The sequence below is a fragment of the Ovis aries genome, chromosome 2 (assembly GCF_016772045.2).
Source record: "Ovis aries strain OAR_USU_Benz2616 breed Rambouillet chromosome 2, ARS-UI_Ramb_v3.0, whole genome shotgun sequence".
NCBI lineage: Eukaryota > Metazoa > Chordata > Mammalia > Artiodactyla > Bovidae > Ovis > Ovis aries.
In genome coordinates this window covers 119,313,794-119,330,009 of record NC_056055.1, presented here as the reverse complement: position 1 = coordinate 119,330,009, position 16,216 = coordinate 119,313,794, and the positions used below count along the sequence as shown (strand labels likewise).

At 38.1% G+C, this 16,216-nt stretch overlaps 1 protein-coding gene across 17 annotated transcripts in view; it reads left to right on the top strand.

Moving 5' to 3' along the window:
• PMS1 (PMS1 homolog 1, mismatch repair system component) overlaps positions 1-16,216 on the top strand; it is a 474,998-nt gene that overhangs the window by 245,593 nt on the left and 213,189 nt on the right. For 7 of the 17 annotated variants that reach the window (XR_009599294.1, XR_009599295.1, XR_009599286.1 and 4 more), the window contains 2 exons: positions 8-58; positions 224-11,072. The gene's annotated coding sequence lies outside the window, so the exon portion shown is untranslated. Of the gene's footprint in view, positions 1-7; positions 11,073-16,216 lie in introns of those variants that run through there. The other 10 variants (XR_009599274.1, XR_009599282.1, XR_009599277.1 and 7 more) reach the window with 4 other exon arrangements.

Genomic DNA, 16,216 nt, shown 5'->3' with positions numbered 1-16,216 from the left:
TTGATAGATTTCATCAGAGAAACCATCTGGACCTGAGCTTTTCTTTATGAGAAAATTTGTAAGTAACTCAGTCTCTTTTTTTTGTTATATATCTGTTTAAGTTTTTCTACTTCGTAATTTTTGTCATTCGTATCATTCTAAGTATTTATCATTTCATTAAAGTTGTCTAATTCATTGGTCTAAAGTTGTTTATGATGCTCACTTGTTTAGCCTTTTTTTGTAGGGCCGTTGGAATTGATGTGCCCTCTCACCCTTGATTCTGGTAACTCGTGTCTTCTCTTTTCCTGGTCATCGTAACTGTAAGCCCCGTCTTACATCAGTTGGATATGTTGTGTTTTTGTTTTCATACAGTTTATGATATTTTCTAATATCTTGTGATTTTTACTTTGACTTCTGGATTATTCTGAAATGTCTTTACTTTCCAAATATTGCAGAATCTCAAAGGTTTTTCTTCGTTAATTTTAAGTTGAATTCCTTTGTGGCCAAAGGATAGATATAACTGTGTGAAAAAAAATTTATTTTAAGAGTTTTTTATATTAGTATACAAATCAAGATTTCTTTGAATATGTTCAAAGAATAAAATTAAAATTTTATTTTTTAATGTCAATATTTATGTCCAAAGCCTTTATAACTATTTAAACTTCTGATGAATAGTTTTAGGCAGCAGCTAAAAATTTGTAAAGGGACATATAGATGTAGATTTTCAAAATTCTTATGGGGAATATGAGAACAAAAGTTTGAAAATTATTGTTCTAAATCATACCTCTGCTTGTGGCCCTAAATAAATAAGGACATGACATTTATTTGAAAACTGACACAAATTCAGTTTTCAAATCTGACAGTGTTTTCAGAGTGATTTAAGGACAATCCATAAGAATACAAGGTTGTCAGAGTAACTTCTTCAGACTCTGTGGGCCAATTGTCATCTTCCACTCAACTCTCTTCAAGTCTTATTTTCTGCATATCTTGACCTGCAAGCAACAAAAAATCTTTGCTCACTATGAAGCTTGTAAATGGTATCATATTGTTTATTTTCAGTTACCTTTCCTCACTAGTGTATTTGTCATTTATGAGACTGCATTTACTTAGGAGTGTAGCTGAGGCTGGAACATCCAACATAAATCTTGGCTGAAACGAGAAGAACCATCATCCTCATCCTCCAGGTCTCCTTTCCCCAGTGGCCTCAAATCTCTCATTAGTGCAAGCCTGAATTTGTGTAGCATAAAAGCTGAATTTTAGGAGGGCTGAAAGAAAGATGCTAGTCCTTTCAGCACCTGGGAACAGAAGACCTAAAACATCACTTCTGTCCCACATAGTTGTGATAGTGACATTTGACATGACTTCATGAAGCAAGTCACAAAGCTAGTGCAGATTCAAGGGAAGGAAGAACAGACCCATCTTTTCTTGATGTGAGGGGTGTGTGTGAGATAGAATTTGGAAACTCTTAGACATGTAGATTTGTTCCTCAATTTTCTATTCATATCAATTTTTCCATTCAGATTCTGCATTGTCTTGTTTTAACAATATTTGGGTTCTTGCTATATCAGATATCAGTCCATTATGTCAGCTGCAGTGAAAAAAATTTTTTGCCTAAATGTCATATCTTTTAAGTCTGTTTACAATTTCTTATGCCATACATGTTTGTTTTTTGAAATTAAGTTATTTATTTTAATTGGAGGCTAATTACTAATATTGTAGTGGTTTTTGCCATACATTGACATGAATCAGCCGTGAGTATACATGTGTCCCCCATCCTGAACCCCCTCTCCCCTCCCTCCCCATCCCATCCCTCTGGGTCATCCCAGTGCACCAGCCCTGAGCACCCTGTCTCATGCATCGAACTTAGACTGGTGATCTGTTTCACATATGATAATACATACTGCTGCTGCTGCTGCTGCTAAGTCGCTTCAGTCATGTCTGACTCTGTGCGACCCCATAGACGGCAGCCCACCAGGCTCCCCTGTCCCTGGGGTTCTCCAGGCAAGAACACTGGACTGGGTTGCCATTTCCTTCTCCAATGCATAAAAATGAAAAGTGAAAGCGAAGTCACTCAGTCGTGTCCGACTCTTAGCGACCCCATGGACCGCAGCCTACCAGGCTCCTCCATCCATGGGATTTTCCAGGCAAGAGTACTGGAGTGGGGTGCCATTGCCTTCTCCGATCATACACACATTTCAGTGCTGTTCTCTCAAATCATTCCACCCTCGCCTTCTTCCACAGAGTCCAAAAGTCTGTTTATATGTGTGTCTCTTTTGCTGTCTCACATATAGGGTCATACGTTACCATCATTGTAACTTAGTCAAACATGTTTTATGTATAATTTTTTACCTTTAACATTTCTACTTTTAGTTGTAAGTGTTTAATCAATCTAGAATTTAAGTTTGTATGTGCTATGAGACCAGGGTCCAGGTTTATTCCTGGCAGATGATTGGCTAATTGAGTAAGTATCACATATTACATATAGCATCTTTTCCCCAGTGAAGTGAAATACCTCATTTGTCACATATATGCTCAGAATGATTTCTGGATTACCTATTCTGTTTAACTAAATTGGGTGTTTTTTTAAAACCATTAAAAAAAAACCAATTTGGCCGTATTTAGTATATTTATATTATTGTGCGATCATCACCACCCATCCATCTCCAGAATCTTTTCATCTTCCCCAGTGAAGTTAGGTACACATTAAACAGCCCCCACCCACCACCCACCTTCTGGCAACTACCATTCTATTTTCTGTCTCTGTGAATTTGACTATTCTAGGTACCAGACTTCCGTGGTGGCTCAGATGGTAAACAATCCGCCTGCAATGAGAGAGACCTGGGTTCGATCCATGAGTTGGGAAGATCCCCTGGAGGAGGGCATGGCAACCTACTTCAGTATTCCTGTCTGGAGAATCCCCATGGACAGAGGAGCCTGGCGGGCTACAGTCCATGGGGTTGCAAAGAGTTGGATACGACTGAGAGACTAAGCGTAGCACATTCTAGATCCCTCATACGAATGAAATCATATAGTATTTATCTCTTGTGACTGGCTTATTTCACTTAGGCTTATGTCCTCAAGGTTTATCCATGTTGTTGATGTCAAAATTTCCTTTCTTTTTAAGCCTGACTAATATTCTATTGTGTGTATACTATATTTTGTTTATCCATTCATCCATCAGTGGACATTAGGCTTGCTTATACCATTGAGCTATGAACATGGATGTACAAATATCTCAAGTCCCTGCTTTCGACCTTTGGGGTATATGTCTAATAACTGAGCCATTTTACCTATTTCTATGCCATGCAGCTTCCCCAGGTGGTGCAGTGGTAAAGAACTTGCCTGCAGGAGATGCACGAGACGCAAGTGTGATCCCTATGTCAGGGAGATTCCCTGGAGTTGTTGCTGTTGTTCAGTCACTCGGTTGTATGCCAGTCTTTGCAGCCCACATGAACTGTAGCACACTGAGTTTCCTTGCCCTTCACCATCTCCCGTTTGCTCAAACTCACGTCCATTGAGTCAGTGATGCCATCCAACCGTCTCATCCTCTTCTGTCATCCCCTTCTCCTCCTGCCTTCAATCTTTCCCAGCATCAGGATCTTTTCCAACGAGTCCCCTCTTCACATCAAGTGACCAAAGTATTGGAGCTTCAGCTTCAGCATCAGTCCTCCCAATCAATATTCAGGGTTGATATCATTTTAGTATTGACTGGTTTGATCTCCTTGAATCCAAGGGACTCTGTGCTGTCTTCTCCAACTCTGCAGTTCAAATGCATCAATTCTTCAGCACTCACCCTTCTTTATGGTCCAACACTCACATCGGTACATGACTACTAGAAAAACCATAGGTTTGACTAGAGGGACCTTTGTTGGCAAAGTAATGTCTCTACTTTTTAATAGGCTGTCTAGTTTTGTCATAGCTTTTCTTCCAAGGAACAAGTGTCTTTTAATTTCATGGCTGAAGTCACCGTCTGCAGTGATTCTGGAGCCCAAGGAAATAAAGTCTATCACTGTTCCCACTGTTTCCTCATCTATTTGCCATGAAGTGATGGGGCCAGATGCCATGATCTTAATTTTTTGAATGTTGAATTTTAAGCCAGCTTTTTCACTCTCCTCTTTCACATTCACCAAGGGGCTCTTTAGTTCTTATTCACTTTTTGCCAGAAGGGTGGTATCATCTGCATATCTGAGGTTATTGATATTTCTCCCAGCAATCTTGATTTAAGCTTGGGCTTCATCCAGCCCAGCATTTCTCATGATGTACTCTGCATATACGTTAGATAAGAAGAGCGACAACATACAGCTTTGACATGCTCCTTTCCCAATTGTGAACCAGTCTGTTGTTCCATGTCTGGTTATAACTGTTGCTTCTTTACCTCCACACAGATTTCTCAGGAAGAAGGTTAGGTGTTTTGGTATTCCCATCTCTTTAAAAATTTTTCACAGTTTGCAGTGATCCACATAGTCAAAGGCTTTAGAGTAGTCAATGAAGCAGAAGTAGATGTTTTTCTGAAATTCTCTTGCTTTTTCTATGATCCAACAGATGTTGGCAATTTGATCCTCTGCCTTTTCTAAATCCAGCTTGAACATCTGGAAGTTCTTGGTTCACGTACTATTGAAGGCTTGTTGTACAGTCACTCAGGTGTGTCCGACTCTTTTTGGCCCTATGGACTGCAGCACACTAGGCTTCCCTGTCCCTCACTATCTCCCAGAGTTTGCTCAAACTCATGTCCATTGAATCAATGGTGCCTTCCAAACATTTCGTCCTCTGCCATTCCCCTTCTCCTCCTGCCTGCAATCTTTCCCAGCGTCAGGGTTTATTCCAATGAGTTGGCTCTTCAAATCAGGTGGTCAAAGTACTGAAGCTTCAGTTTCAGCATCAGTCCTTCTGATGATTATTCAGGCTTGTTTTCTTTTAGGATTGACTGCTTTGATGTCCTTGCTATCCAAGGGACTGTCAAGAGTCTTCTCTAGCACCACAGTTCGAAAGCATTAATTTTTTGGTGCTCAGCCTTCGTTACGGTCCTACTCTCACATCCATACATGATTACTGGAAAAACCATAACTTTAACTATACGGATCTTTGTCAGCAAAGTGATGTCTGGATGATGAGATATTACCCATACCTATAAATCTATACTGTTTTTGCCTTATAAAATCTATGATATCCTCCAAGGAGGTACTAGATACAGTAAGGAATGTATTTGACGTCATACTGTGTAAATGGCAGGTATGTGGAAGTCAAGAGATGGGAGAGAATCGCCCTGTCGACCATGGTGTTTCGACTGGAGATGCTGTCATGGGACAACATCCTGGTAGATGTGGGCTTCCTAAACGTGTGAGCCTCCATCAGGCAGTCAGTTGGCAGATATGCACTTGGAATCTGAAAAGTCTTTTTGAATGAGAAACCAAAATAAGATTTATGAGGCTGGTTTATATTAGTTTTGTAAGTTGCCTAGTTCTTTCTAATACTGTGTACAGGGGCACAAATAAAGCCATATTTATACATACCTTGTGAAACTGTAGACTGGTCACAAGTCCAATGCAATTCTAAACTATACTAAGTATACTGTTAAGAAAAAATATTGAGGCATATTTAAAATTATGTCATTGAAGACCAGTGCACAGGTGTAATTTGTTTAGGTCTTAATTTAGACTTGAGAAACCTTCAGTGTGCATTCAAATTCACTCATACTGATTCTAGAGTCAACTGTAAACTTTTGGTTATAACCTCTCATACATCTAATAATCCATTTCTTCAGTATTTCTAGCCTAGATTTTGATGTACTTACTCTACCTATATATCTTTTCCCTCACTGTAAAGGAAAATCTCTAAATATATTTATAATCAATTCAAAATGATTAATGTCTAGAGGAATTACAGTTATGTCTCCAAATCAGGTATCAGTATTTGCAGTACCCTGCTTATTTAACTTCTATGCAGAGCACATCATGAGAAATGCTGGGCTGGAAGAAGCACAGGCTGGAATCAAGATTGCTGTGAGAAATATCAATAACCTCATATACGCAGATGACACCACCCTTACGGCAGAAAGTGAAGAGGAACTAAAAAGCCTCTTGATGAAAGTGAAAGGGAGAGTGAAAAAGTTGGCTTAAAGCTCAACATTCAGAAAATGAAGATCATGGCATCTGGTCCCATCACTTCATGGCAAATAGATGGAGAAACAGGGGAAACAGTGTTAGACTTTATTTTTGGGGGGATCCAAAATTACTGCAGATGGTGATTGCAGCCATGAAATTAAAAGATGCTTACTCCTTGGAAGGAAAGTTATGACCAACCTAGATAGCATATTTAAAAGCAGAGCCATTACTTTGCCAGCAAAGGTCCATCTAGTCAAGGCTATGGTTTTTCCTGTGGTCATGTATGGAAGTAAGAGTTGGACAGTGAAGAAAGCTGAGTGCTGAAGAACTGATGCTTTTGAAGTGTGGTGTTGGAGAAGACTCTTGAGAGTCCCTTGGACTGCAAGGAGATCCAACCAGTCCATCCTAAAGGAGATCAGCCCTGAGATTTCTTTGGAAGGACTGATGCTGAAGCTGAGACTCCAGTACTTTGGCCACCTCATGCGAAGAGTTGACTCATTGGAAAAGATCGTGATTCTGGGAGGGATTGGGGGCAGGAGGAGAAGGGGATGACAGAGGATGAGATGGCTGGATGGCATCACCAACTCAATGGACATGAGTTTGAGTAAGCTCTGGAAGTTGGTGATGGACAGGGAGGACTGGTGTGCTGCAATCCAAGGGGTCACAAAGATTCAGACTCAACTGAGCGACTGAACTGAATTGAACTAACAGCAGAAAGTGAAGGGGAACTAAAGAACCTCTTGATGAAGGTGAAAGAGGATAGCGAAAAAGCTGGCTTAAAACTCAACATTCAAAAAACAAAGATCATGGCATCCAGTCCCATCTCTTCAGGCAAATAGATGGGAAAAAATTGAAACCATAAAAGACTTTACTTTCTTGGGCTCCAAAATCACTGTGGAAGGTGACTGCAGCCATGAAATGAAAAGCTTGCTCCTTGGAAGGAAAGCTACAACAAACCTGGACAGCATATTAAAAACAAAAGGCACCACTTGGCAGACAAAAGTCCGTACAGTCAAAGATATGGTTTTTCCACTGGTCATGTATGGATGTGAGAATTGGACCATAAAGAAGCCTGGGCACCAAAGAACTGATAGTTTTGAACTGTGGTGTTGGAGAAGACTCTTGAGACAGCAAGGAGATAGTTGAATGGCATCACTGATTCAATGGATGTGAGTTTGAGCCAACTCTGGGAGACAGTGAAGGACAGAGGAGCCTGGTATGCTGCAGTCCATGGGACTGCAAAGAGTGGCACATGACTGAGCAACTGAACAACAACATTTCTAATGGCCTTATTATATCTGGCTTTGTAGCTGCTGGAAACAAAAAAAATAGCTACTATCAAATTCCTACCTTCTGATTGTATGTGAGTGCCTCCAAATGGCAGAATCTAACCAGAATTCACTTGACAATGGACTTTGGAAAATGTCATTTTCAAGCAACTAGTCCCAGTGATTCAAGGGATAATACAGAAGTGTGAATGTGTAGGAGATGAGTGTCAATGAAAAGTTTCTAGGACACTGGCCTGCTATCTTGTATACAACATGTTCTTAGTAAAGGTTTATTGAATTAAATTGAAGGAACATTTTGTTTGTTTAGTGTGCTAGGCACTTCACAGAATGCTTAAGTAATAAAACCATTTCCTGCTTTCAAGTAGTTTACAATCTACTACTTGTAAGGCCAAGCCAGCAGGAAAGGCTGAAGTGTAGCAACTAACAATGCCTTGAGGTATAATGTAATAGTCGGTGAATAAAGATTGCAGGTGAAGTCCTGAAAGAAATCGGGGCAAAGAATAAATTCAGCTTGGAGGACAGAAAGAAGATGGCTTTTTGGATGAAATGATCTATATTTTAGATATTGAAAAGGCTTTTAAAACTGAGTGGAGAAATTAAATTGAAAGGAAAAAAGCAGGAGTCATAGCAACAAGATGTGAGAGCAAATGGCATTTTGGGGGAGTCAGTACAGTGTAGCTATAACTTAATGAATTTTTTCATGTTAAAGTAATTATGTAAGTTTCTAAAAATAAGATAAATTTTATTTTTCAACCAAACATATTAATTTACTTAAGTCTTTTATACATATGTATTTCAACTATGAACTCAAGTGTAACCCAGGTCCAAAATGCCATGATTAGAATTTGGGAACAACTTTACTGCATACACTGGAATATAAGTATTTAAACTGGCCCTTGGAAAGATTATATACCTTAGCATTAACTTTATACTCAACACCATTTGTTAACAGAGTAATATTTCTTGCCCCCTAACCCTTGCCCTCACCCCGCATGCCACATTATGTTCCAAATCCGAGCCTGTGACATGCGTGCACAAAGCTGTACTCTTCGTAGAGTTAGTGGGGATCACGTGATACTACGTGCTTGAGATCAAACCTGGCTTGAGGTTTCAGCTAACTAATTTCTCTATCAGGTTTCACAGGCTGCATATACCAATCTCTTTTTTCATAGAGGGGGGAGTACATATAAACACAGCCTCTTGGTAAATTTTGTTTTCATTTCCATTTAAACAGGAGGAAATAGATTAAAGATTTAAACAACACTTTATTTTTAAATAAGGTGATGTTCATAAGTCTGCCACAATTAGCACCCAAAATTCAGTGTGACCTTTATGGCAGCTGGTGATACTCTAATATTTCTGAGTAGTACATAAAAGGTGAAAGGGCATATCTCTTTTCAGTGTGCATATGTAACTGCAATACATATTAATAGGAGTTCATACTTGTGGATAATCTTGGAATGTATATTTATAATTAGGAATAGTTATGTGAATTTGATATAAATATCTGTCATCAGTGGTGTTTGATTATCAATTTCCCTTGTACATTTTGTAAGAACTATAAGGAGATGATAGCCCACTCTTCGGTTTTATAAGAGGTAATGAGAGAATGTTCAGAATTCTTTAAATTCTTTCACGTGTAACAAGATTTGTTCAAAATCCATAAATTTAAATATGAGGATACTTTTTTGTTTCTGTTTGTTTGTTTGTTTATTTGCAAACCTGTAGCAAATGATCACAGCAGGTATTGTCGAATTTCACTATGTAATTTTGTGTATGAAATTCAATTCTTAACTGCCTGTTTTCTGTCATCCCAGAAGAAACCTCAGGAGCAGAGGATGGTTGTTCTACTATATTCTGCTTCTCTCTGCTCAGACTTGCCTTATTTTCTGGTTTCCCTTAGTTTCCCTTTCTTTGCTTAGCTTTTTGATTACCCTCATTACCTGCCATATGCTTCAGATATGATCAGTAATTAGTGAAAAGTGGAGAGAAACGTAAAAGCATTTTTGTGTAGAGTATTTCAGGTGGTTTTACTTTCTCTTTTATATATTTTTTTCTGTGTTGTTTGGGGTATATAAGAATTAGAAAAATGAAAAAACTATTCTGATGGCAAAAAACTAGCATTGGACATTCTCAGAATTTTAAGAACTTAATCAGTAGGATTCTTAACGTGTAGGCTTTAGAGACAAGCCTAGTTTCCCATGATTAAGATTAATTTTCAAGTGAATTGATTTCACTTGTTCAAGATGTTGCTCTTCCTAGGAGATTTTATCAAACAATTCACTGAATTTTAGGAATGGCTTTGCATTATATGTCAAACAAAATGATAACTTCTCTCTTTTATAAGACTGTGAAAGCAGGGCCCCTACCTCCTTTCCTCTTTATATGGAATATAGCTCGAGCTCTCGTGTCTTTAATGTTCAGTAGATATTTGTTGAGTTATGTAGCACATGGTACACTTACAAATCAGTTTAAGAAATGCTTCAACAGAAAAACTGGCAAGGTAAATGAAGTACATTTTTATGTAAATATAAAGTAATGCAATCCACAATTCACAAAAAAAGAGGCATAAATGTCCAATAATCATAAAAGATATTTTCCCTTATAAGAATCAAACAAGACAAATGGTAACCGCTGATGTATCTTTTTTTTCAGACTCAAAATCCTTACTTATTCTCAGGATTGGCAAGGAAATAGAAAAAATGTACAGTTTCATTCTCTCCTGATAAGAATGAAAGTTATTGGAAAAAGTGTATCAAATGTAAAATATAGAGAGCTCTTGACCCCACAATTCTATCTCCAAGAATTTATTTAAGATAGTCACGTGTGGTAAGATGTCTGTGAAGGCTTTTGTGGCAGCATAGATTATAATATAGAAGAATAACTCTAAATAGCCATCAACAGAAATTTATTATAGCTGCTTTATATAATGGAATTACATGCAGCCATTAAAATGATAATATATATTTATTGATCTGTTAAAATATTAATGGTATGTAAGGTCCGTCTAGTCAAGGCTATTATTTTTCCTGTGGTCATGTATGGATGTGAGAGTTGGACTGTGAAGAAGGCTGAGCACTGAAGAATTGATGCTTTTGAACTGTGGTGTTGGAGAAGACTCTTGAGAGTCCCTTGGACTGCAAGGAGATCCAACCAGTCCATTCTGAAGGAGATCAACCCTGGGATTTCTTTGGAAGGAATGATGCCAAAGCTGAAACTCCAGTACTTTGGCCACCTCATGCAAAGAGTTGACTCATTGGAAAAGAGTCTGATGCTGGGAGGGATTGAGGGCAGGAGAAGAAAGGGACGACAGAGGATGAGGTGGCTGGATGGCATCACTGACTCGATGGACGTGAGTCTGAGTAAACTCCTGGAGTTCATGATGGACAGGAAGGCCTGGCGTGCTGCGATTCATGGGGTCGCAAAGAGTCGGACACGACTGAGCAACTGAACTGAACTGAACTGAACTGAGTGAAAAAGTAAGTTATAATACAATATATGTGGTATGATTCTGTATATCAGGGTTGTCAGAGTTTTCCTATAAAAAGCCAGGTAGTAAGTAAGTTCTGTAGGTCATATAGTTTTTGTCATACTATTCAACCCTCCTCTTGTAGTACAGAAGTAGCCATGGATAATGTGCATACTATGACCATGTCCAGCAAGTGACTATGGCTGTGTTCCAATAAATCTTCATGTACAGAAACAGATGATCACCTTAACTGCTGACCCCTACGACATATGTAAAAGAGTGTATGTTGTTGGGAGAGGAAGAATATACATTTCTAGAAGAATGTTCACCCAAATGTTAAAAGTATGGCTCTATAGGGGGAATTCTAGATGATTTTTACTTGCTATTTTTTTAGTTTTTGTATTATTTGGCTTTTATAGGCATCAGAAAAGGTTGTAAAAAAAAATTATCTATTTCATTAAGAGACTTTTTGTCCTTGAGAAAAACAGGTTCATAGGCTAATGTGCCTGAGAGTTCCAAGATCTTCTATGATACATATGTATGTACCAAATACAGTAATATTTAAATATAGTTCACCATTTTATTTGGCACAGAATCACCTCAAGCTAGCATTACTGTGTTTGCTTCTTTAATAGTACCTTTGCCCCTAATTTTTATAGCCCTTTCTGTTCCCAGTATATGCACAAATGCCAGATTTACCTAAGTATATATATGAAATCTAGAATTCTATTATCCTGGCCTTCTAGAATCTGTCAGAATTAATCCAAGTTTGTAATACAAATGAATATAAGCATGCACACACGACTTTCTTGGCTCCACCCTCTCTTACTGCCAACTTTCTGGTTTCTCTTCCTACCCCCTTAATATAGGAGTTCTCCAAGTTTCTCCTAGTTCTCTTCTCTCAGCACATTGTTTCTTACGGCATCCTCATGAGTTCAGATACCACCTCCATGAAGGCATTATCTGGACTTTTGTGAAAGTGACAGGTAGCCAATTCTGTCTCGGGAACCTATTCAAACTCACACCCACTTAAAATAATCAGTCCCCTAGAACTACTTTCAGCTCCTCATGCAGACTTAGACTTTACATCAAACTCCTCCTATCGATGTGCTAAAATTTAGATTTACTATTAATAGCTCAACTTTAATTACAAAGTGCATAGATTGTGATCCTGGATTTCCAGTATCAGTGTTAGAGGTGTATTCAGGGACTGAGAAGTGAATAAGCAGAAAGAAAGAAAGTGAAGTCGCCGGTCGTGTCCGACTCTTTGCGACCCCATGGACTGTAGCCCACCAAGCTCCTCAGTCCATGGGATTTTCTAGGCAAGAGTACTGGAGTGGGTTGCCATTTCCTTCTTCAGGGGATCATCCCAACCCAGGGGTCAAACCCAGGTCTCCCGCACTGTAGGCAGACGTTAACCGTCTGAGCCACCAGGGAACAAGCAGAGAAGCCAGCTAATCTTACCTGTAGTTGTCTAGGCAAGATATGATGGTGACTTTCACCAGTTAGATTGCAGAGGAAATGAATAGAGGTAAATTGATTCTGAGATTTTAAAAACACTAACAAGATTTAGTGATGGACTAGATTTGGAGCGGTAGAGGAGAACGTCATCAAGGATAACGCAGTTGTCTAACATCTACAAAAGGGCGACACTGAGGGCCCTTGTTCTCAGGATGTAGAAGGCTGTCCTCATCTGCTAAAACACAAAAGAAGTGAGGGGTAAGAAGTCTGAGGATTTTCCAGGCAGAACAGGGATGGGTTTTTCAGGCTGCAGGAGTAATATTAACAAAGATTTGAAGGTATAGAAATGATCAGCAATTCCTGGAAATTACGTGCTCGGATATCCCTTCAGTTGCATAAGGTGTGCATTAGGGAAGGTCACTAAAGAGAAGGAAAGTCTGGGAAAACAGCCAAAATTCTGACTGTGAAGGGTCTTGAATGATAATTAGTCTTTACCTTATCCTTATAAACCATCGGTCTTCAGATGTTTAAATTCAGACTGTTAAAATTTCGTATCTAATTTATGAGACCAACAAGAATTGCCTGCTTTTGTTTTGCACAATACGGCATTAAAACAATAATAAAAAGCTATTTTTCCCTTATGTTCTATGGTTTATAGTTTTCTGCGAAGGAGTTTTAAAAAACTGAACACTGGGTATTTTCTCACATTTCAAGAATAGTACTAGAACTGACATAACTCTAAATTACATTATAAAGGAAGCTAAAGAACATATAAATCATGCCAAAAATACTTAGGTCCGGGAGGACTGAATGCCTCAGGGAATTGGTAATTTGATCCAAAGCCTGTCACCTGTTAAAATTTATCCTGGGTCAGTAGTGACTGAAAATCATCACGACCTGACAGGTGTTCAGGATCGTGTGTAAAATGAAGTGGCAGACTCAAGATAGTTCCTATTTGACACGTGTATGCATTACTGAAACCACTGCAATATTAATTGATAACTATGCTGGCAATCTTGATTGAGGTGCCAAGGACTTACTGGCCTGAACTCTCTTCACCCCTACTAATGTGCGTTTTTAAATAGGCTCAAGTGTGCTTGTGTAATAGAAAAGTCTTTGGGTCTGCTCCTTTGACTAGATTAATTTACTCCTAAAATTGACCATATGCGTTTTTTCACAGTGGACTCCTTTATTATTGCATCTAAGGTTTTTCCCTTGGTGAAATGTTTTGTCTATCTTTTGAACCATCAAATAATATAAAGCATTAAGTTCCTTCTTCTTATCACCCACAGGGATTAGTAGACTCATTCTTCTTATTTATTCCTTCTTGGAATTTAATTTAGAGGTATCGATATGCTCTTAAATGTTTAAGAACTTGCATCACTAATAATTAAATATTACTGAAAGAATTGTCTTTCAGCGTTGTTAATATTTGTCATTCAAAGACCGTGGCTCTATATACTATACAGTTGGAAACAAAAACAGCCCACTCAGTCTTCCCTAGTTGGTAGTGGGTGAAGAGGAGAAAGAAAAATGTCCATCCTCACTGGTATCAGGTAGTAAAAATAATTCTTTTTCCTCAGTAAAGGAGCATGATGGTATGCAAGTCTATATACATGAATTTAATCTCAACCATGCCAACAACAGGATTTTAGTCAGGTGGAACAAAGAAGCTGATTAGTATTTCAACACTAATCTGATAATTTTGTTAATTGCAAGTTTCTATTCTTACGATTATCTGCTTAAGAAGTGACTCAGTAGTGATCCTTGGTTATTGGTTATGTAATCTCTTAAATTTATTAATAACTAGCAAATTATTCTCTCCTACAACTTCTTCCAGAATGCTCAGGATAGGCTAAAAAGAACATATCTTAAATACATGTATTTACAGACAAAAAACAATGACGGTATGAAGTTTACATTGGTTTTCCAATAGAGGCAATAAAAGCATATCCAGAGTCTGGCCTCAGAGTTAGTAACATACCTTTATAGACTAGCTGACAAGAGTCGTTGACATGTCTTATGACCATCGGACAAAACCACTTTAGCTATTTGTGAGATAAATTCATGAATTCATTAGCAATATGCATTAGCAAATTGCACAGTTCGTGGACCTGACAGTAACAGATTGGGCTGATTATAAATGAATTATTCAGTTTTGCTTTGCTGCTTCTCTGTAATTACTCCAGGCAGTCCCCAAATGTGCTTTGTGCGTCTGCCTGCATATCTCACTAGAATCTGCTCTTTTTCTTTCTTCCTTCTTCCCTTCCCTCACATCCATACCACTCTCCTGGCCAAGTAAACTTCCATCTCAAATTTCTAGGTTTAGAGAATCTATAGATTATTTTCTAGTCCTCTCACCATCTCTCACTAACCATATCCACTCTGCATAGCAGGTACTGTTAATTTTTTTTCCACATATGCAGCAATTATGTTGTAGCTGGTTTAATTCCTATTTGTGAGCTCCTTGACGCAGATATTATTGTGTGTTTAACATGTAGAAACTTGAGAGCTGTTTATTGAAGAATGATTGCATGAATAATTTTGCTTTATTCATTTTTTTTACATTTAAATAAATATTTTGTGGGAATTCCCTGGTGGTCCAGTGATTAGGACTCAGTGCTTTAACTACCAAGGCTAGAATTCAATTCAGTTCACAGCCAGGGAACTAAGATCCTGCTAGCCATGTGGCTTGGCTAATAAATAAATAAATGTTTTGTCTCATACTTAGATGAATCCTAAAAAACACATGGATAGGTTTAGATAGGTTTAAACCTACCTAGGGATGCAAAAGACCTGTACTCTGAAAACTGTAAGACACAGATGAGAGAAATTAAAGACCACACAAACAGATGGAAAGATATACTGTGTTCTTGGATTGGAAAAATCAATATTGTTTAAATGAACATATACCCCAAGGGAAACCAAGATTCAGTAAAATCCCTATCAAATTACCAATGACATTTTCCACAGAGCTGGAGCAAAACATTTTTTAAAATTTGTATGGAAACACAAAAGACCCCAAAGAGCCAAAGTATTGTTAAGAAAGAAGAACAGAGCTGGAGGGATCAGGCCCTGACTTCAGATATGCTAAAAATCTATACTAATCAAGAACAGTGTGGTGCTGACACAAAATCAGACATATAGATCAATGAAAAAGGATAGGGAACCCAAATAAAAACCCATGCACAATTAATTGAGAACAAAGGAAGTACAAATATACAATGGAGAAAAGACAGTCTCTTTAATAAGTGATCTTGGGAAAACTGAACAGCTTTATGTAAAATAATGAAATTGGAACATTCTCTAATACCATATACAGAAACACATTAAACACGGATTAAAAACCTAAATGTAAGAAAGATTGGATACTATAAAACTCCTAGAGGAAAGCACAGGCAGGACACTCAACATTATAAATCACAGCAATATTTTTTTGGACTCATCTCTTTGAGTAATGGAAACAAAAGCAAAAACAAATGGGACCTAATTAAACTTAAAGGCTTTTGCACAGCAAAGGAAATGATTAACAAAACAGCCTATGGAATGGGAGAAAATATTTGTAAATGACATGACTTTCCAAAATATGCAAACAGCTCATATAGCTTATTATCAAAACAAACAACCAACCCAATCAAAAAATGGGCAGAAGACCTAAATAGTTACTTCTCCAAAGAAGACATACAGATAGATGGCCAACAGGCACAGGAAAAGATGTTCAACATCACTAATTATTAGAGAAATGCAAATGAAAATCACAATGAGGTATCATTTCACACTGGCCAGAATAGCCATCATCAAAAAGTCTGCAGTTAATAAATGCTGGAGAGGGTATGGAGTAAAAGAAAACCTCCTACACTGGTGGTGGGGATGTAAATTGGTGAAGCCACTATGGATAACAGTGCAGAGGTTCTTGA